General features: G+C 41.0%; 18 non-coding genes across 18 annotated transcripts; all 18 read right to left on the reverse strand.

Annotated features, from left to right (window-relative positions):
- Positions 1 to 1,651: 1,651 nt before the first annotated feature.
- TRNAK-UUU (transfer RNA lysine (anticodon UUU)) lies at positions 1,652 to 1,724 on the reverse strand. Its single transcript has one exon. It is a non-coding gene; the product is annotated as a tRNA-Lys (tRNA).
- Positions 1,725 to 2,491: 767 nt separating this feature from the next.
- On the reverse strand, positions 2,492 to 2,564 carry TRNAK-UUU (transfer RNA lysine (anticodon UUU)). The gene has a single exon. It is a non-coding gene; the product is annotated as a tRNA-Lys (tRNA).
- A 768-nt stretch (positions 2,565 to 3,332) lies between these two features.
- On the reverse strand, positions 3,333 to 3,405 carry TRNAK-UUU (transfer RNA lysine (anticodon UUU)). The gene has a single exon. It is a non-coding gene; the product is annotated as a tRNA-Lys (tRNA).
- A 767-nt stretch (positions 3,406 to 4,172) lies between these two features.
- On the reverse strand, positions 4,173 to 4,245 carry TRNAK-UUU (transfer RNA lysine (anticodon UUU)). The gene has a single exon. It is a non-coding gene; the product is annotated as a tRNA-Lys (tRNA).
- A 768-nt stretch (positions 4,246 to 5,013) lies between these two features.
- On the reverse strand, positions 5,014 to 5,086 carry TRNAK-UUU (transfer RNA lysine (anticodon UUU)). Its single transcript has one exon. It is a non-coding gene; the product is annotated as a tRNA-Lys (tRNA).
- Positions 5,087 to 5,854: 768 nt separating this feature from the next.
- TRNAK-UUU (transfer RNA lysine (anticodon UUU)) lies at positions 5,855 to 5,927 on the reverse strand. The gene has a single exon. It is a non-coding gene; the product is annotated as a tRNA-Lys (tRNA).
- A 768-nt stretch (positions 5,928 to 6,695) lies between these two features.
- TRNAK-UUU (transfer RNA lysine (anticodon UUU)) lies at positions 6,696 to 6,768 on the reverse strand. The gene has a single exon. It is a non-coding gene; the product is annotated as a tRNA-Lys (tRNA).
- A 1,610-nt stretch (positions 6,769 to 8,378) lies between these two features.
- On the reverse strand, positions 8,379 to 8,451 carry TRNAK-UUU (transfer RNA lysine (anticodon UUU)). Its single transcript has one exon. It is a non-coding gene; the product is annotated as a tRNA-Lys (tRNA).
- A 1,607-nt stretch (positions 8,452 to 10,058) lies between these two features.
- Positions 10,059 to 10,131, reverse strand: TRNAK-UUU (transfer RNA lysine (anticodon UUU)). Its single transcript has one exon. It is a non-coding gene; the product is annotated as a tRNA-Lys (tRNA).
- A 767-nt stretch (positions 10,132 to 10,898) lies between these two features.
- TRNAK-UUU (transfer RNA lysine (anticodon UUU)) lies at positions 10,899 to 10,971 on the reverse strand. Its single transcript has one exon. It is a non-coding gene; the product is annotated as a tRNA-Lys (tRNA).
- Positions 10,972 to 11,738: 767 nt separating this feature from the next.
- Positions 11,739 to 11,811, reverse strand: TRNAK-UUU (transfer RNA lysine (anticodon UUU)). The gene has a single exon. It is a non-coding gene; the product is annotated as a tRNA-Lys (tRNA).
- A 768-nt stretch (positions 11,812 to 12,579) lies between these two features.
- On the reverse strand, positions 12,580 to 12,652 carry TRNAK-UUU (transfer RNA lysine (anticodon UUU)). Its single transcript has one exon. It is a non-coding gene; the product is annotated as a tRNA-Lys (tRNA).
- Positions 12,653 to 13,419: 767 nt separating this feature from the next.
- TRNAK-UUU (transfer RNA lysine (anticodon UUU)) lies at positions 13,420 to 13,492 on the reverse strand. The gene has a single exon. It is a non-coding gene; the product is annotated as a tRNA-Lys (tRNA).
- Positions 13,493 to 15,102: 1,610 nt separating this feature from the next.
- TRNAK-UUU (transfer RNA lysine (anticodon UUU)) lies at positions 15,103 to 15,175 on the reverse strand. The gene has a single exon. It is a non-coding gene; the product is annotated as a tRNA-Lys (tRNA).
- Positions 15,176 to 15,943: 768 nt separating this feature from the next.
- TRNAK-UUU (transfer RNA lysine (anticodon UUU)) lies at positions 15,944 to 16,016 on the reverse strand. Its single transcript has one exon. It is a non-coding gene; the product is annotated as a tRNA-Lys (tRNA).
- A 768-nt stretch (positions 16,017 to 16,784) lies between these two features.
- TRNAK-UUU (transfer RNA lysine (anticodon UUU)) lies at positions 16,785 to 16,857 on the reverse strand. Its single transcript has one exon. It is a non-coding gene; the product is annotated as a tRNA-Lys (tRNA).
- A 767-nt stretch (positions 16,858 to 17,624) lies between these two features.
- TRNAK-UUU (transfer RNA lysine (anticodon UUU)) lies at positions 17,625 to 17,697 on the reverse strand. Its single transcript has one exon. It is a non-coding gene; the product is annotated as a tRNA-Lys (tRNA).
- A 769-nt stretch (positions 17,698 to 18,466) lies between these two features.
- Positions 18,467 to 18,539, reverse strand: TRNAK-UUU (transfer RNA lysine (anticodon UUU)). The gene has a single exon. It is a non-coding gene; the product is annotated as a tRNA-Lys (tRNA).
- Positions 18,540 to 18,985: the final 446 nt, after the last annotated feature.

The following is an 18,985-nucleotide window of genomic DNA, read 5'->3' on the forward strand; positions in this document are numbered from 1 at the left end:
CTCAGATTAAAAGTCTGATGCTGTACCGACTGAGCTATCCAGGCACAGGGATCACTGCCCATTTGAAACTTGATTTTCACTCTACAGCACCTCCATACATGGCTACCTCACTGGTCAATAAAGGAAATGAATTACTAGTGCATTACACACATTTTGACACTGGAGACATAACTTTTTTCAGTCATTCCGTATCCAGATATAGAGATTTGCAGCATCTAGGACTTTAATGTTCACCCACTAACGGATTTGAATGTTTTGCCACATTCATGAGTGCAAACTTGCTCCCCAGTAAAGACGAACATGTGCTCCTCAATGCACACACTGGGCAATGTAGTCCACTCTAAATCGACGATTAATGACATGCTCGTTTTGTGCAATGGAGTTTCAGTCAATTGGAAAACATTTTGAAAAGTTATATTGCAACAGAAGCCCAGCCTTAAAAAAGTGGATTTCACTTCTGATTGATTACATGAGGAAGGAAAGGAGACCAGATGCAAAAAAGGTGCTGTGGCTTAGTTGGTTAAAGCGCCTGTCTAGTAAACAGGAGATCCTGAGTTCGAATCTCAGCAGCGCCTGTCTGCTTTTTTTTCGACCAATCTGTCTCCCCAATATTAAAACTTTGTACAAAGACTGCTATTTCATGCTATTTAGAAGCACAGTCAGGCTTGAAATGTTGGCAAAGCATCCAAGAACTCTGGACTCCACTACCTTAGAGTCATATTGCCCAAGGTTGCGATGCCATCAGAAATAGCACATATTAGAATGAGCAATTCATATTTCCTGCTTAATTTTTTGTAAAAGAAGCAAAGGTACGCCAGAACAGGGACTTGAACCCTGGACCCTCAGATTAAAAGTCTGATGCTCTACCGACTGAGCTATCCAGGCAGATGGATCACTGCCATTTGAAACTTGATTTTCACTCTACAGCACCTCCATACATGGCTACCTCACTGGTCAATAAAGGAAATGAATTACTAGTGCATTACACACATTTTGACACTGGAGACATAACTTTTTTCAGTCATTCCGTATCCAGATATAGAGATTTGCAGCATCTAGGACTTTAATGTTCACCCACTTACGGATTTGAATGTTTTGCCACATTCATGAGTGCAAACTTACTCCCCAGTAAAGACGAACATGTGCTCCTCAATGCACACACTGGGCAATGCAGTCCACTCTAAATCGACGATTAATGACATGCTCGTTTTGTGCAATGGAGTTTCAGTCAATTGGAAAACATTTTGAAAAGTTATATTGCAACAGAAGCCCAGCCTTAAAAAAGTGGATTTCACTTCTAAATGATTACATGAGGAAGGAAAGGAGACCAGATGCAAAAAAGGTGCTGTGGCTTAGTTGGTTAAAGCGCCTGTCTAGTAAACAGGAGATCCTGAGTTCGAATCTCAGCAGCGCCTGTCTGCTTTTTTTCGACCAATCTGTCTCCCCAATATTAAAACTTTGTACAAAGATTGCTATTTCATGCTATTTAGAAGCACAGTCAGGCTTGATATGTTGGCAAAGCATCCAAGAACTCTGGACTCCACTACCTTAGAGTCATATTGCCCAAGGTTGCGATGCCATCAGAAATAGCACATATTAGAATGAGCAATTCATATTTCCTGCTTAATTTTTTGTAAAAGAAGCAAAGGTACGCCTGAACAGGGACTTGAACCCTGGACCCTCAGATTAAAAGTCTGATGCTCTACCGACTGAGCTATCCAGGCAGATGGATCACTGCCATTTGAAACTTGATTTTCACTCTACAGCACCTCCATACATGGCTACCTCACTGGTCAATAAAGGAAATGAATTACTAGTGCATTACACACATTTTGACACTGGAGACATAACTTTTTTCAGTCATTCCGTATCCAGATATAGAGATTTGCAGCATCTAGGACTTTAATGTTCACCCACTTACGGATTTGAATGTTTTGCCACATTCATGAGTGCAAACTTACTCCCCAGTAAAGACGAACATGTGCTCCTCAATGCACACACTGGGCAATGCAGTCCACTCTAAATCGACGATTAATGACATGCTCGTTTTGTGCAATGGAGTTTCAGTCAATTGGAAAACATTTTGAAAAGTTATATTGCAACAGAAGCCCAGCCTTAAAAAAGTGGATTTCACTTCTAAATGATTACATGAGGAAGGAAAGGAGACCAGATGCAAAAAAGGTGCTGTGGCTTAGTTGGTTAAAGCGCCTGTCTAGTAAACAGGAGATCCTGAGTTCGAATCTCAGCAGCGCCTGTCTGCTTTTTTTTCGACCAATCTGTCTCCCCAATATTAAAACTTTGTACAAAGATTGCTATTTCATGCTATTTAGAAGCACAGTCAGGCTTGAAATGTTGGCAAAGCATCCAAGAACTCTGGACTCCACTACCTTAGAATCATATTGCCCAAGGTTGCGATGCCATCAGAAATAGCACATATTAGAATGAGCAATTCATATTTCCTGCTTAATTTTTTGTAAAAGAAGCAAAGGTACGCCTGAACAGGGACTTGAACCCTGGACCCTCAGATTAAAAGTCTGATGCTCTACCGACTGAGCTATCCAGGCACAGGGATCACTGCCCATTTGAAACTTGATTTTCACTCTACAGCACCTCCATACATGGCTACCTCACTGGTCAATAAAGGAAATGAATTACTAGTGCATTACACACATTTTGACACTGGAGACATAACTTTTTTCAGTCATTCCGTATCCAGATATAGAGATTTGCAGCATCTAGGACTTTAATGTTCACCCACTTACGGATTTGAATGTTTTGCCACATTCATGAGTGCAAACTTGCTCCCCAGTAAAGACGAACATGTGCTCCTCAATGCACACACTGGGCAATGCAGTCCACTCTAAATCGACGATTAATGACATGCTCGTTTTGTGCAATGGAGTTTCAGTCAATTGGAAAACATTTTGAAAAGTTATATTGCAACAGAAGCCCAGCCTTAAAAAAGTGGATTTCACTTCTAAATGATTACATGAGGAAGGAAAGGAGACCAGATGCAAAAAAGGTGCTGTGGCTTAGTTGGTTAAAGCGCCTGTCTAGTAAACAGGAGATCCTGAGTTCGAATCTCAACAGCGCCTGTCTGCTTTTTTTTCGACCAATCTGTCTCCCCAATATTAAAACTTTGTACAAAGATTGCTGTTTCATGCTATTTAGAAGCACAGTCAGGCTTGAAATGTTGGCAAAGCATCCAAGAACTCTGGACTCCACTACCTTAGAGTCATATTGCCCAAGGTTGCGATGCCATCAGAAATAGCACATATTAGAATGAGCAATTCATATTTCCTGCTTATTTTTTTTTAAAAGAAGCAAAGGTACGCCTGAACAGGGACTTGAACCCTGGACCCTCAGATTAAAAGTCTGATGCTCTACCGACTGAGCTATCCAGGCAGATGGATCACTGCCACTTGCAACTTGATTTTCACTCTACAGCACCTCCATACATGGCTACCTCACTGGTCAATAAAGGAAATGAATTACTAGTGCATTACACACATTTTGACACTGGAGACATAACTTTTTTCAGTCATTCCGTATCCAGATATAGAGATTTGCAGCATCTAGGACTTTGATGTTCACCCACTTACGGATTTGAATGTTTTGCCACATTCATGAGTGCAAACTTGCTCCCCAGTAAAGACAAACATGTGCTCCTCAATGCACACACTGGGCAATGCAGTCCACTCTAAATCGACGATTAATGACATGCTCATTTTGTGCAATGGAGTTTCAGTCAATTGGAAAACATTTTGAAAAGTTATATTGCAACAGAAGCCCAGCCTTAAAAAAGTGGATTTCACTTCTAAATGATTACATGAGGAAGGAAAGGAGACCAGATGCAAAAAAGGTGCTGTGGCTTAGTTGGTTAAAGCGCCTGTCTAGTAAACAGGAGATCCTGAGTTCGAATCTCAGCAGCGCCTGTCTGCTTTTTTTTCGACCAATCTGTCTCCCCAATATTAAAACTTTGTACAAAGATTGCTATTTCATGCTATTTAGAAGCACAGTCAGGCTTGAAATGTTGGCAAAGCATCCAAGAACTCTGGACTCCACTACCTTAGAGTCATATTGCCCAAGGTTGCGATGCCATCAGAAATAGCACATATTAGAATGAGCAATTCATATTTCCTGCTTAATTTTTTGTAAAAGAAGCAAAGGTACGCCTGAACAGGGACTTGAACCCTGGACCCTCAGATTAAAAGTCTGATGCTCTACCGACTGAGCTATCCAGGCACAGGGATCACTACCACTTTGAAACTTGATTTTCACTCTACAGCACCTCCATACATGGCTACCTCACTGGTCAATAAAGGAAATGAATTACTAGTGCATTACACACATTTTGACACTGGAGACATAACTTTTTTCCTTCATTCCGTATCCAGATATAGAGATTTGCAGCATCTAGGACTTTAATGTTCACCCACTTACGGATTTGAATGTTTTGCCACATTCATGAGTGCAAACTTGCTCCCCAGTAAAGACGAACATGTGCTCCTCAATGCACACACTGGGCAATGCAGTCCACTCTAAATCGACGATTAATGACATGCTCGTTTTGTGCAATGGAGTTTCAGTCAATTGGAAAACATTTTGAAAAGTTGTATTGCAACAGAAGCCCAGCCTTAAAAAAGTGGATTTCACTTCTAAATGATTACATGAGGAAGGAAAGGAGTTCAGATGCAAAAAAGGTGCTGCGGCTTAGTTGGTTAAAGCGCCTGTCTAGTAAACAGGAGATCCTGAGTTCGAATCTCAGCAGCGCCTGTCTGCTTTTTTTTCGACCAATCTGTCTCCCCAATATTAAAACTTTGTACAAAGATTGTTATTTCATGCTATTTAGAAGCACAGTCAGGCTTGAAATGTTGGCAAAGCATCCAAGAATTCTGGACTCCACTACCTTAGAGTCATATTGCCCAAGGTTGCGATGCCATCAGAAATAGCACATATTAGAATGAGCAATTCATATTTCCTGCTTAATTTTTTGTAAAAGAAGCAAAGGTACGCCTGAACAGGGACTTGAACCCTGGACCCTCAGATTAAAAGTCTGATGCTCTACCGACTGAGCTATCCAGGCACAAGGATCACTGCCCATTTGAAACTTGATTTTCACTCTACAGCACCTCCATACAAGGCTACCTCACTGGTCAATAAAGGAAATGAATTACTAGTGCATTACACACATTTTGACACTGGAGACATAACTTTTTTCAGTCATTCCGTATCCAGATATAGAGATTTGCAGCATCTAGGACTTTAATGTTCACCCACTTACGGATTTGAATGTTTTGCCACATTCATGAGTGCAAACTTGCTCCCCAGTACAGACGAACATGTGCTCCTCAATGCACACACTGGGCAATGCAGTCCACTCTAAATCGACGATTAATGACATGCTCGTTTTGTGCAATGGAGTTTCAGTCAATTGGAAAACATTTTGAAAAGTTATATTGCAACAGAAGCCCAGCCTTAAAAAAGTGGATTTCACTTCTAAATGATTACATGAGGAAGGAAAGGAGACCAGATGCAAAAAAGGTGCTGTGGCTTAGTTGGTTAAAGCGCCTGTCTAGTAAACAGGAGATCCTGAGTTCGAATCTCAGCAGCGCCTGTCTGCTTTTTTTTCGACCAATCTGTCTCCCCAATATTAAAACTTTGTACAAAGATTGCTATTTCATGCTATTTAGAAGCACAGTCAGGCTTGAAATGTTGGCAAAGCATCCAAGAATTCTGGACTCCACTACCTTAGAGTCATATTGCCCAAGGTTGCGATGCCATCAGAAATAGCACATATTAGAATGAGCAATTCATATTTCCTGCTAAATTTTTTGTAAAAGAAGCAAAGATACGCCTGAACAGGGACTTGAACCCTGGACCCTCAGATTAAAAGTCTGATGCTCTACCGACTGAGCTATCCAGGCACAGGGATCACTGCCCATTTGAAACTTGATTTTCACTCTACAGCACCTCCATACATGGCTACCTCACTGGTCAATAAAGGAAATGAATTACTAGTGCATTACACACATTTTGACACTGGAGACATAACTTTTTTCAGTCATTCCGTATCCAGATATTGAGATTTGCAGCATCTAGGACTTTAATGTTCACCCACTTACGGATTTGAATGTTTTGCCACATTCATGAGTGCAAACTTGCTCCCCAGTAAAGACGAACATGTGCTCCTCAATGCACACACTGGGCAATGCAGTCCACTCTAAATCGACGATTAATGACATGCTCGTTTTGTGCAATGGAGTTTCAGTCAATTGGAAAACATTTTGAAAAGTTATATTGCAACAGAAGCCCAGCCTTAAAAAAGTGGATTTCACTTCTAAATGATTACATGAGGAAGGAAAGGAGACCAGATGCAAAAAGGGTGCTGTGGCTTAGTTGGTTAAAGCGCCTGTCTAGTAAACAGGAGATCCTGAGTTCGAATCTCAGCAGCGCCTGTCTGCTTTTTTTTCGACCAATCTGTCTCCCCAATATTAAAACTTTGTACAAAGATTGCTATTTCATGCTATTTAGAAGCACAGTGAGGCTTGAAATGTTGGTAAAGCATCCAAGAACTCTGGACTCCACTACCTTAGAGTCATATTGCCCAAGGTTGCGATGCCATCAGAAATAGCACATATTAGAATGAGCAATTCATATTTCCTGCTTAATTTTTTGTAAAAGAAGCAAAGGTACGCCTGAACAGGGACTTGAACCCTGGACCCTCAGATTAAAAGTCTGATGCTCTACCGACTGAGCTATCCAGGCACAGGGATCACTGCCCATTTGAAACTTGATTTTCACTCGACAGCACCTCCATACATGGCTACCTCACTGGTCAATAAAGGAAATGAATTACTAGTGCATTACACACATTTTGACACTGGAGACATAACTTTTTTCAGTCATTCCGTATCCAGATATAGAGATTTGCAGCATCTAGGACTTTAATGTTCACCCACTTACGGATTTGAATGTTTTGCCACATTCATGAGTGCAAAATTGCTCCCCAGTAAAGGCGAACATGTGCTCCTCAATACACACACTGGGCAATGCAGTCCACTCTAAATCAACGATTAATGACATGCTCGTTTTGTGCAATGGAGTTTCAGTCAATTGGAAAACATTTTGTAAAGTTATATTGCAACAGAAGCCCAGCCTTAAAAAAAGTGGATTTCACTTCTAAATGATTACATGAGGAAGGACAGGAGATCAGATGCAAAAGAGGTGCTGTGGCGTAGTTGGTTAAAGCGCCTGTCTAGTAAACAGGAGATCCTGAGTTCGAATCTCAGCAGCGCCTGTCTGCTTTTTTTTCGACCAATCTGTCTCCCCAATATTAAAACTTTGTACAAAGATTGCTATTTCATGCTATTTAGAAGCACAGTGAGGCTTGAAATGTTGGCAAAGCATCCAAGAACTCTGGACTCCACTACCTTCGAGTCATATTGCCCAAGGTTGCGATGCCATCAGAAATAGCACATATTAGAATGAGCAATTCATATTTCCTGCTTAATTTTTTGTAAAAGAAGCAAAGGTACGCCTGAACAGGGACTTGAACCCTGGACCCTCAGATTAAAAGTCTGATGCTGTACCGACTGAGCTATCCAGGCACAGGGATCACTGCCCATTTGAAACTTGATTTTCACTCTACAGCACCTCCATACATGGCTACCTCACTGGTCAATAAAGGAAATGAATTACTAGTGCATTACACACATTTTGACACTGGAGACATAACTTTTTTCAGTCATTCCGTATCCAGATATAGAGATTTGCAGCATCTAGGACTTTAATGTTCACCCACTTACGGATTTGAATGTTTTGCCACATTCATGAGTGCAAACTTGCTCCCCAGTAAAGACGAACATGTGCTCCTCAATGCACACACTGGGCAATGCAGTCCACTCTAAATCGACGATTAATGACATGCTCGTTTTGTGCAATGGAGTTTCAGTCAATTGGAAAACATTTTGAAAAGTTATATTGCAACAGAAGCCCAGCGTTAAAAAAGTGGATTTCACTTCTAAATGATTACATGAGGAAGGAAAGGAGACCAGATGCAAAAAAGGTGCTGTGGCTTAGTTGGTTAAAGCGCCTGTCTAGTAAACAGGAGATCCTGAGTTCGAATCTCAGCAGCGCCTGTCTGCTTTTTTTTCGACCAATCTGTCTCCCCAATATTAAAACTTTGTACAAAGATTGTTATTTCATGCTATTTAGAAGCACAGTCAGGCTTGAAATGTTGGCAAAGCATCCAAGAATTCTGGACTCCACTACCTTAGAGTCATATTGCCCAAGGTTGCGATGCCATCAGAAATAGCACATATTAGAATGAGCAATTCATATTTCCTGCTTAATTTTTTGTAAAAGAAGCAAAGGTACGCCTGAACAGGGACTTGAACCCTGGACCCTCAGATTAAAAGTCTGATGCTCTACCGACTGAGCTATCCAGGCACAAGGATCACTGCCCATTTGAAACTTGATTTTCACTCTACAGCACCTCCATACATGGCTACCTCACTGGTCAATAAAGGAAATGAATTACTAGTGCATTACACACATTTTGACACTGGAGACATAACTTTTTTCAGTCATTCCGTATCCAGATATAGAGATTTGCAGCATCTAGGACTTTAATGTTCACCCACTAACGGATTTGAATGTTTTGCCACATTCATGAGTGCAAACTTGCTCCCCAGTAAAGACGAACATGTGCTCCTCAATGCACACACTGGGCAATGTAGTCCACTCTAAATCGACGATTAATGACATGCTCGTTTTGTGCAATGGAGTTTCAGTCAATTGGAAAACATTTTGAAAAGTTATATTGCAACAGAAGCCCAGCCTTAAAAAAGTGGATTTCACTTCTGATTGATTACATGAGGAAGGAAAGGAGACCAGATGCAAAAAAGGTGCTGTGGCTTAGTTGGTTAAAGCGCCTGTCTAGTAAACAGGAGATCCTGAGTTCGAATCTCAGCAGCGCCTGTCTGCTTTTTTTTCGACCAATCTGTCTCCCCAATATTAAAACTTTGTACAAAGACTGCTATTTCATGCTATTTAGAAGCACAGTCAGGCTTGAAATGTTGGCAAAGCATCCAAGAACTCTGGACTCCACTACCTTAGAGTCATATTGCCCAAGGTTGCGATGCCATCAGAAATAGCACATATTAGAATGAGCAATTCATATTTCCTGCTTAATTTTTTGTAAAAGAAGCAAAGGTACGCCAGAACAGGGACTTGAACCCTGGACCCTCAGATTAAAAGTCTGATGCTCTACCGACTGAGCTATCCAGGCAGATGGATCACTGCCATTTGAAACTTGATTTTCACTCTACAGCACCTCCATACATGGCTACCTCACTGGTCAATAAAGGAAATGAATTACTAGTGCATTACACACATTTTGACACTGGAGACATAACTTTTTTCAGTCATTCCGTATCCAGATATAGAGATTTGCAGCATCTAGGACTTTAATGTTCACCCACTTACGGATTTGAATGTTTTGCCACATTCATGAGTGCAAACTTACTCCCCAGTAAAGACGAACATGTGCTCCTCAATGCACACACTGGGCAATGCAGTCCACTCTAAATCGACGATTAATGACATGCTCGTTTTGTGCAATGGAGTTTCAGTCAATTGGAAAACATTTTGAAAAGTTATATTGCAACAGAAGCCCAGCCTTAAAAAAGTGGATTTCACTTCTAAATGATTACATGAGGAAGGAAAGGAGACCAGATGCAAAAAAGGTGCTGTGGCTTAGTTGGTTAAAGCGCCTGTCTAGTAAACAGGAGATCCTGAGTTCGAATCTCAGCAGCGCCTGTCTGCTTTTTTTCGACCAATCTGTCTCCCCAATATTAAAACTTTGTACAAAGATTGCTATTTCATGCTATTTAGAAGCACAGTCAGGCTTGATATGTTGGCAAAGCATCCAAGAACTCTGGACTCCACTACCTTAGAGTCATATTGCCCAAGGTTGCGATGCCATCAGAAATAGCACATATTAGAATGAGCAATTCATATTTCCTGCTTAATTTTTTGTAAAAGAAGCAAAGGTACGCCTGAACAGGGACTTGAACCCTGGACCCTCAGATTAAAAGTCTGATGCTCTACCGACTGAGCTATCCAGGCAGATGGATCACTGCCATTTGAAACTTGATTTTCACTCTACAGCACCTCCATACATGGCTACCTCACTGGTCAATAAAGGAAATGAATTACTAGTGCATTACACACATTTTGACACTGGAGACATAACTTTTTTCAGTCATTCCGTATCCAGATATAGAGATTTGCAGCATCTAGGACTTTAATGTTCACCCACTTACGGATTTGAATGTTTTGCCACATTCATGAGTGCAAACTTACTCCCCAGTAAAGACGAACATGTGCTCCTCAATGCACACACTGGGCAATGCAGTCCACTCTAAATCGACGATTAATGACATGCTCGTTTTGTGCAATGGAGTTTCAGTCAATTGGAAAACATTTTGAAAAGTTATATTGCAACAGAAGCCCAGCCTTAAAAAAGTGGATTTCACTTCTAAATGATTACATGAGGAAGGAAAGGAGACCAGATGCAAAAAAGGTGCTGTGGCTTAGTTGGTTAAAGCGCCTGTCTAGTAAACAGGAGATCCTGAGTTCGAATCTCAGCAGCGCCTGTCTGCTTTTTTTTCGACCAATCTGTCTCCCCAATATTAAAACTTTGTACAAAGATTGCTATTTCATGCTATTTAGAAGCACAGTCAGGCTTGAAATGTTGGCAAAGCATCCAAGAACTCTGGACTCCACTACCTTAGAATCATATTGCCCAAGGTTGCGATGCCATCAGAAATAGCACATATTAGAATGAGCAATTCATATTTCCTGCTTAATTTTTTGTAAAAGAAGCAAAGGTACGCCTGAACAGGGACTTGAACCCTGGACCCTCAGATTAAAAGTCTGATGCTCTACCGACTGAGCTATCCAGGCACAGGGATCACTGCCCATTTGAAACTTGATTTTCACTCTACAGCACCTCCATACATGGCTACCTCACTGGTCAATAAAGGAAATGAATTACTAGTGCATTACACACATTTTGACACTGGAGACATAACTTTTTTCAGTCATTCCGTATCCAGATATAGAGATTTGCAGCATCTAGGACTTTAATGTTCACCCACTTACGGATTTGAATGTTTTGCCACATTCATGAGTGCAAACTTGCTCCCCAGTAAAGACGAACATGTGCTCCTCAATGCACACACTGGGCAATGCAGTCCACTCTAAATCGACGATTAATGACATGCTCGTTTTGTGCAATGGAGTTTCAGTCAATTGGAAAACATTTTGAAAAGTTATATTGCAACAGAAGCCCAGCCTTAAAAAAGTGGATTTCACTTCTAAATGATTACATGAGGAAGGAAAGGAGACCAGATGCAAAAAAGGTGCTGTGGCTTAGTTGGTTAAAGCGCCTGTCTAGTAAACAGGAGATCCTGAGTTCGAATCTCAGCAGCGCCTGTCTGCTTTTTTTCGACCAATCTGTCTCCCCAATATTAAAACTTTGTACAAAGATTGCTATTTCATGCTATTTAGAAGCACAGTCAGGCTTGATATGTTGGCAAAGCATCCAAGAACTCTGGACTCCACTACCTTAGAGTCATATTGCCCAAGGTTGCGATGCCATCAGAAATAGCACATATTAGAATGAGCAATTCATATTTCCTGCTTAATTTTTTGTAAAAGAAGCAAAGGTACGCCTGAACAGGGACTTGAACCCTGGACCCTCAGATTAAAAGTCTGATGCTCTACCAACTGAGCTATCCAGGCAGATGGATCACTGCCATTTGAAACTTGATTTTCACTCTACAGCACCTCCATACATGGCTACCTCACTGGTCAATAAAGGAAATGAATTACTAGTGCATTACACACATTTTGACACTGGAGACATAACTTTTTTCAGTCATTCCTTATCCAGATATAGAGATTTGCAGCATCTAGGACTTTAATGTTCACCCACTTACGGATTTGAATGTTTTGCCACATTCATGAGTGCAAACTTGCTCCCCAGTAAAGACGAACATGTGCTCCTCAATGCACACACTGGGCAATGCAGTCCACTCTAAATCGACGATTAATGACATGCTCGTTTTGTGCAATGGAGTTTCAGTCAATTGGAAAACATTTTGTAAAGTTATATTGCAACAGAAGCCCAGCCTTAAAAAAAGTGGATTTCACTTCTAAATGATTACATGAGGAAGGACAGGAGATCAGATGCAAAAGAGGTGCTGTGGCTTAGTTGGTTAAAGCGCCTGTCTAGTAAACAGGAGATCCTGAGTTCGAATCTCAGCAGCGCCTGTCTGCTTTTTTTTCGACCAATCTGTCTCCCCAATATTAAAACTTTGTACAAAGATTGTTATTTCATGCTATTTAGATGCACAGTCAGGCTTGAAACGTTGGCAAAGCATCCAAGAATTCTGGACTCCACTACCTTAGAGTCATATTGCCCAAGGTTGCGATGCCATCAGAAATAGCACATATTAGAATGAGCAATTCATATTTCCTGCTAAATTTTTTGTAAAAGAAGCAAAGATACGCCTGAACAGGGACTTGAACCCTGGACCCTCAGATTAAAAGTCTGATGCTCTACCGACTGAGCTATCCAGGCACAGGGATCACTGCCCATTTGAAACTTGATTTTCACTCTACAGCACCTCCATACATGGCTACCTCACTGGTCAATAAAGGAAATGAATTACTAGTGCATTACACACATTTTGACACTGGAGACATAACTTTTTTCAGTCATTCCGTATCCAGATATAGAGATTTGCAGCATCTAGGACTTTAATGTTCACCCACTTACGGATTTGAATGTTTTGCCACATTAATGAGTGCAAACTTGCTCCCCAGTAAAGACGAACATGTGCTCCTCAATGCACACACTGGGCAATGCAGTCCACTCTAAATCGACGATTAATGACATGCTCGTTTTGTGCAATGGAGTTTCAGTCAATTGGAAAACATTTTGAAAAGTTATATTGCAACAGAAGCCCAGCCTTAAAAAAGTGGATTTCACTTCTAAATGATTACATGAGGAAGGAAAGGAGACCAGATGCAAAAAAGGTGCTGTGGCTTAGTTGGTTAAAGCGCCTGTCTAGTAAACAGGAGATCCTGAGTTCGAATCTCAGCAGCGCCTGCCTGCTTTTTTTCGACCAATCTGTCTCCCCAATATTAAAACTTTGTACAAAGATTGCTATTTCATGCTATTTAGAAGCACAGTCAGGCTTGATATGTTGGCAAAGCATCCAAGAACTCTGGACTCCACTACCTTAGAGTCATATTGCCCAAGGTTGCGATGCCATCAGAAATAGCACATATTAGAATGAGCAATTCATATTTCCTGCTTAATTTTTTGTAAAAGAAGCAAAGGTACGCCTGAACAGGGACTTGAACCCTGGACCCTCAGATTAAAAGTCTGATGCTCTACCGACTGAGCTATCCAGGCACAGGGATCACTGCCCATTTGAAACTTGATGTTCACTCTACAGCACCTCCATACATGGCTACCTCACTGGTCAATAAAGGAAATGAATTACTAGTGCATTACACACATTTTGACACTGGAGACATAACTTTTTTCAGTCATTCCGTATCCAGATATAGAGATTTGCAGCATGTAGGACTTTAATGGTCACCCACTTACGGATTTGAATGTTTTGCCACATTCATGAGTGCAAACTTGCTCCCCAGTAAAGACGAACATGTGCTCCTCAATGCACACACTGGGCAATGCAGTCCACTCTAAATCGACGATTAATGACATGCTCGTTTTGTGCAATGGAGTTTCAGTCAATTGGAAAACATTTTGAAAAGTTATATTGCAACAGAAGCCTAGCCTTAAAAAAAGTGGATTTCACTTCTAAATGATTACATGAGGAAGGAAAGGAGACCAGATGCAAAAAAGGTGCTGTGGCTTAGTTGGTTAAAGCGCCTGTCTAGTAAACAGGAGATCCTGAGTTTGAATCTCAGCAGTGCCTGTCTGCTTTTTTTTCGACCAATCTGTCTCCCCAATGTTAAAACTTTGTACAAAGATTGCTATTTCATGCTATTTAGAAGCACAGTCAGGCTTGAAATGTTGGCCAAGCCTCCAAGAACTCTGGACTCCACTACCTTAGAGTCATATTGCCCAAGGTTGCGATGCCATCAGAAATAGCACATATTAGAATGAGCAATTCATATTTCCTGCTTAATTTTTTGTAAAAGAAGCAAAGGTACGCCTGAACAGTGACTTGAACCCTGGACCCTCAGATTAAAAGTCTGATGCTCTACCGACTGAGCTATCCAGGCACAGGGATCACTGCCCATTTGAAACTTGATTTTCACTCTACAGCACCTCCATACATGGCTACCTCACTGGGCAATAAAGGAAATGAATTACTAGTGCATTACACACATTTTGACACTGGAGACATAACTTTTTTCAGTCATTCCGTATCCAGATATAGAGATTTGCAGCATCTAGGACTTTACTGTTCACCCACTTACGGATTTGAATGTTTTGCCACATTCATGAGTGCAAACTTGCTCCCCAGTAAAGACGAACATGTGCTCCTCAATGCACACACTGGGCAATGCAGTCCACTCTAAATCGACGATTAATGACATGCTCGTTTTGTGCAATGGAGTTTCAGTCAATTGGAAAACATTTTGAAAAGTTATATTGCAACAGAAGCCCAGCCTTAAAAAAGTGGATTTCACTTCTAAATGATTACATGAGGAAGGAAAGGAGACCAGATGCAAAAAAGGTGCTGTGGCTTAGTTGGTTAAAGCGCCTGTCTAGTAAACAGGAGATCCTGAGTTCGAATCTCAGCAGCGCCTGTCTGCTTTTTTTTCGACCAATCTGTCTCCCCAATATTAAAACTTTGTACAAAGATTGCTATTTCATGCTATTTAGAAGCACAGTCAGGCTTGAAATGTTGGCAAAGCATCCAAGAACTCTGGACTCCACTACCTTAGAGTCATATTGCCCAAGGTTGCGATGCCATCAGAAATAGCACATATTAGAATGAGCAATTCATATTTCCTGCTTAATTTTTTGTAAAAGAAGCAAAGGTACGCCTGAACAGGGACTTGAACCCTGGACCCTCAGATTAAAAGTCTGATGCTCTACCGACTGAGCTATCCAGGCACAGGGGTCACTGCCCATTTGAAACTTGATTTTCACTCTACAGCACCTCCATACATGGCTACCTCACTGGTCAATAAAGGAAATGAATTACTAGTGCATTACACACATTTTGACACTGGAGACATAACTTTTTTCAGTCATTCCGTATCCAGATATAGAGATTTGCAGCATCTAGGACTTTAATGTTCACCCACTTACGGATTTGAATGTTTTGCCACATTCATGAGTGCAAACTTGCTCCCCAGTAAAGACGAACATGTGCTCCTCAATGCACACACTGGGCAATGCAGTCCACTCTAAATCGACGATTAATGACATGCTCGTTTTGTGCAATGGAGTTTCAGTCAATTGGAAAACATTTTGAAAAGTTATATTGCAACAGAAGCCCAGCCTTAAAAAAGTGGATTTCACTTCTAAATGATTACATGAGGAAGGAAAGGAGACCAGATGCAAAAAAGGTGCTGCGGCTTAGTTGGTTAAAGCGCCTGTCTAGTAAACAGGAGATCCTGAGTTTGAATCTCAGCAGCGCCTGTCTGCTTTTTTTTCGACCAATCTGTCTCCCCAATATTAAAACTTTGTACAAAGATTGCTATTTCATGCTATTTAGAAGCACAGTCAGGCTTGAAATGTTGGCAAAGCATCCAAGAACTCTGGACTCCACTACCTTAGAGTCATATTGCCCAAGGTTGCGATGCCATCAGAAATAGCACATATTAGAATGAGCAATTCATATTTCCTGCTTAATTTTTTGTAAAAGAAGCAAAGGTACGCCTGAACAGGGACTTGAACCCTGGACCCTCAGATTAAAAGTCTGATGCTCTACCAACTGAGCTATCCAGGCAGATGGATCACTGCCATTTGAAACTTGATTTTCACTCTACAGCACCTCCATACATGGCTACCTCACTGGTCAATAAAGGAAATGAATTACTAGTGCATTACACACATTTTGACACTGGAGACATAACTTTTTTCAGTCATTCCTTATCCAGATATAGAGATTTGCAGCATCTAGGACTTTAATGTTCACCCACTTACGGATTTGAATGTTTTGCCACATTCATGAGTGCAAACTTGCTCCCCAGTAAAGACGAACATGTGCTCCTCAATGCACACACTGGGCAATGCAGTCCACTCTAAATCGACGATTAATGACATGCTCGTTTTGTGCAATGGAGTTTCAGTCAATTGGAAAACATTTTGTAAAGTTATATTGCAACAGAAGCCCAGCCTTAAAAAAAGTGGATTTCACTTCTAAATGATTACATGAGGAAGGACAGGAGATCAGATGCAAAAGAGGTGCTGTGGCTTAGTTGGTTAAAGCGCCTGTCTAGTAAACAGGAGATCCTGAGTTCGAATCTCAGCAGCGCCTGTCTGCTTTTTTTTCGACCAATCTGTCTCCCCAATATTAAAACTTTGTACAAAGATTGTTATTTCATGCTATTTAGATGCACAGTCAGGCTTGAAACGTTGGCAAAGCATCCAAGAATTCTGGACTCCACTACCTTAGAGTCATATTGCCCAAGGTTGCGATGCCATCAGAAATAGCACATATTAGAATGAGCAATTCATATTTCCTGCTAAATTTTTTGTAAAAGAAGCAAAGATACGCCTGAACAGGGACTTGAACCCTGGACCCTCAGATTAAAAGTCTGATGCTCTACCGACTGAGCTATCCAGGCACAGGGATCACTGCCCATTTGAAACTTGATTTTCACTCTACAGCACCTCCATACATGGCTACCTCACTGGTCAATAAAGGAAATGAATTACTAGTGCATTACACACATTTTGACACTGGAGACATAACTTTTTTCAGTCATTCCGTATCCAGATATAGAGATTTGCAGCATCTAGGACTTTAATGTTCACCCACTTACGGATTTGAATGTTTTGCCACATTAATGAGTGCAAACTTGCTCCCCAGTAAAGACGAACATGTGCTCCTCAATGCACACACTGGGCAATGCAGTCCACTCTAAATCGACGATTAATGACATGCTCGTTTTGTGCAATGGAGTTTCAGTCAATTGGAAAACATTTTGAAAAGTTATATTGCAACAGAAGCCCAGCCTTAAAAAAGTGGATTTCACTTCTAAATGATTACATGAGGAAGGAAAGGAGACCAGATGCAAAAAAGGTGCTGTGGCTTAGTTGGTTAAAGCGCCTGTCTAGTAAACAGGAGATCCTGAGTTCGAATCTCAGCAGCGCCTGCCTGCTTTTTTTCGACCAATCTGTCTCCCCAATATTAAAACTTTGTACAAAGATTGCTATTTCATGCTATTTAGAAGCACAGTCAGGCTTGATATGTTGGCAAAGCATCCAAGAACTCTGGACTCCACTACCTTAGAGTCATATTGCCCAAGGTTGCGATGCCATCAGAAATAGCACATATTAGAATGAGCAATTCATATTTCCTGCTTAATTTTTTGTAAAAGAAGCAAAGGTACGCCTGAACAGGGACTTGAACCCTGGACCCTCAGATTAAAAGTCTGATGCTCTACCGACTGAGCTATCCAGGCACAGGGATCACTGCCCATTTGAAACTTGATGTTCACTCTACAGCACCTCCATACATGGCTACCTCACTGGTCAATAAAGGAAATGAATTACTAGTGCATTACACACATTTTGACACTGGAGACATAACTTTTTTCAGTCATTCCGTATCCAGATATAGAGATTTGCAGCATGTAGGACTTTAATGGTCACCCACTTACGGATTTGAATGTTTTGCCACATTCATGAGTGCAAACTTGCTCCCCAGTAAAGACGAACATGTGCTCCTCAATGCACACACTGGGCAATGCAGTCCACTCTAAATCGACGATTAATGACATGCTCGTTTTGTGCAATGGAGTTTCAGTCAATTGGAAAACATTTTGAAAAGTTATATTGCAACAGAAGCCTAGCCTTAAAAAAAGTGGATTTCACTTCTAAATGATTACATGAGGAAGGAAAGGAGACCAGATGCAAAAAAGGTGCTGTGGCTTAGTTGGTTAAAGCGCCTGTCTAGTAAACAGGAGATCCTGAGTTCGAATCTCAGCAGCGCCTGTCTGCTTTTTTTTCGACCAATCTGTCTCCCCAATATTAAAACTTTGTACAAAGATTGCTATTTCATGCTATTTAGAAGCACAGTCAGGCTTGAAATGTTGGCAAAGCATCCAAGAACTCTGGACTCCACTACCTTAGAGTCATATTGCCCAAGGTTGCGATGCCATCAGAAATAGCACATATTAGAATGAGCAATTCATATTTCCTGCTTAATTTTTTGTAAAAGAAGCAAAGGTACGCCTGAACAGGGACTTGAACCCTGGACCCTCAGATTAAAAGTCTGATGCTCTACCGACTGAGCTATCCAGGCACAGGGGTCACTGCCCATTTGAAACTTGATTTTCACTCTACAGCACCTCCATACATGGCTACCTCACTGGTCAATAAAGGAAATGAATTACTAGTGCATTACACACATTTTGACACTGGAGACATAACTTTTTTCAGTCATTCCGTATCCAGATATAGAGATTTGCAGCATCTAGGACTTTAATGTTCACCCACTTACGGATTTGAATGTTTTGCCACATTCATGAGTGCAAACTTGCTCCCCAGTAAAGACGAACATGTGCTCCTCAATGCACACACTGGGCAATGCAGTCCACTCTAAATCGACGATTAATGACATGCTCGTTTTGTGCAATGGAGTTTCAGTCAATTGGAAAACATTTTGAAAAGTTATATTGCAACAGAAGCCCAGCCTTAAAAAAGTGGATTTCACTTCTAAATGATTACATGAGGAAGGAAAGGAGACCA

This window comes from Ambystoma mexicanum, unplaced genomic scaffold (assembly GCF_040938575.1).
Source record: "Ambystoma mexicanum isolate Mex_15411 unplaced genomic scaffold, UKY_AmexF1_1 Mex_scaf1, whole genome shotgun sequence".
Taxonomy (NCBI): Eukaryota; Metazoa; Chordata; class Amphibia; order Caudata; family Ambystomatidae; genus Ambystoma; species Ambystoma mexicanum.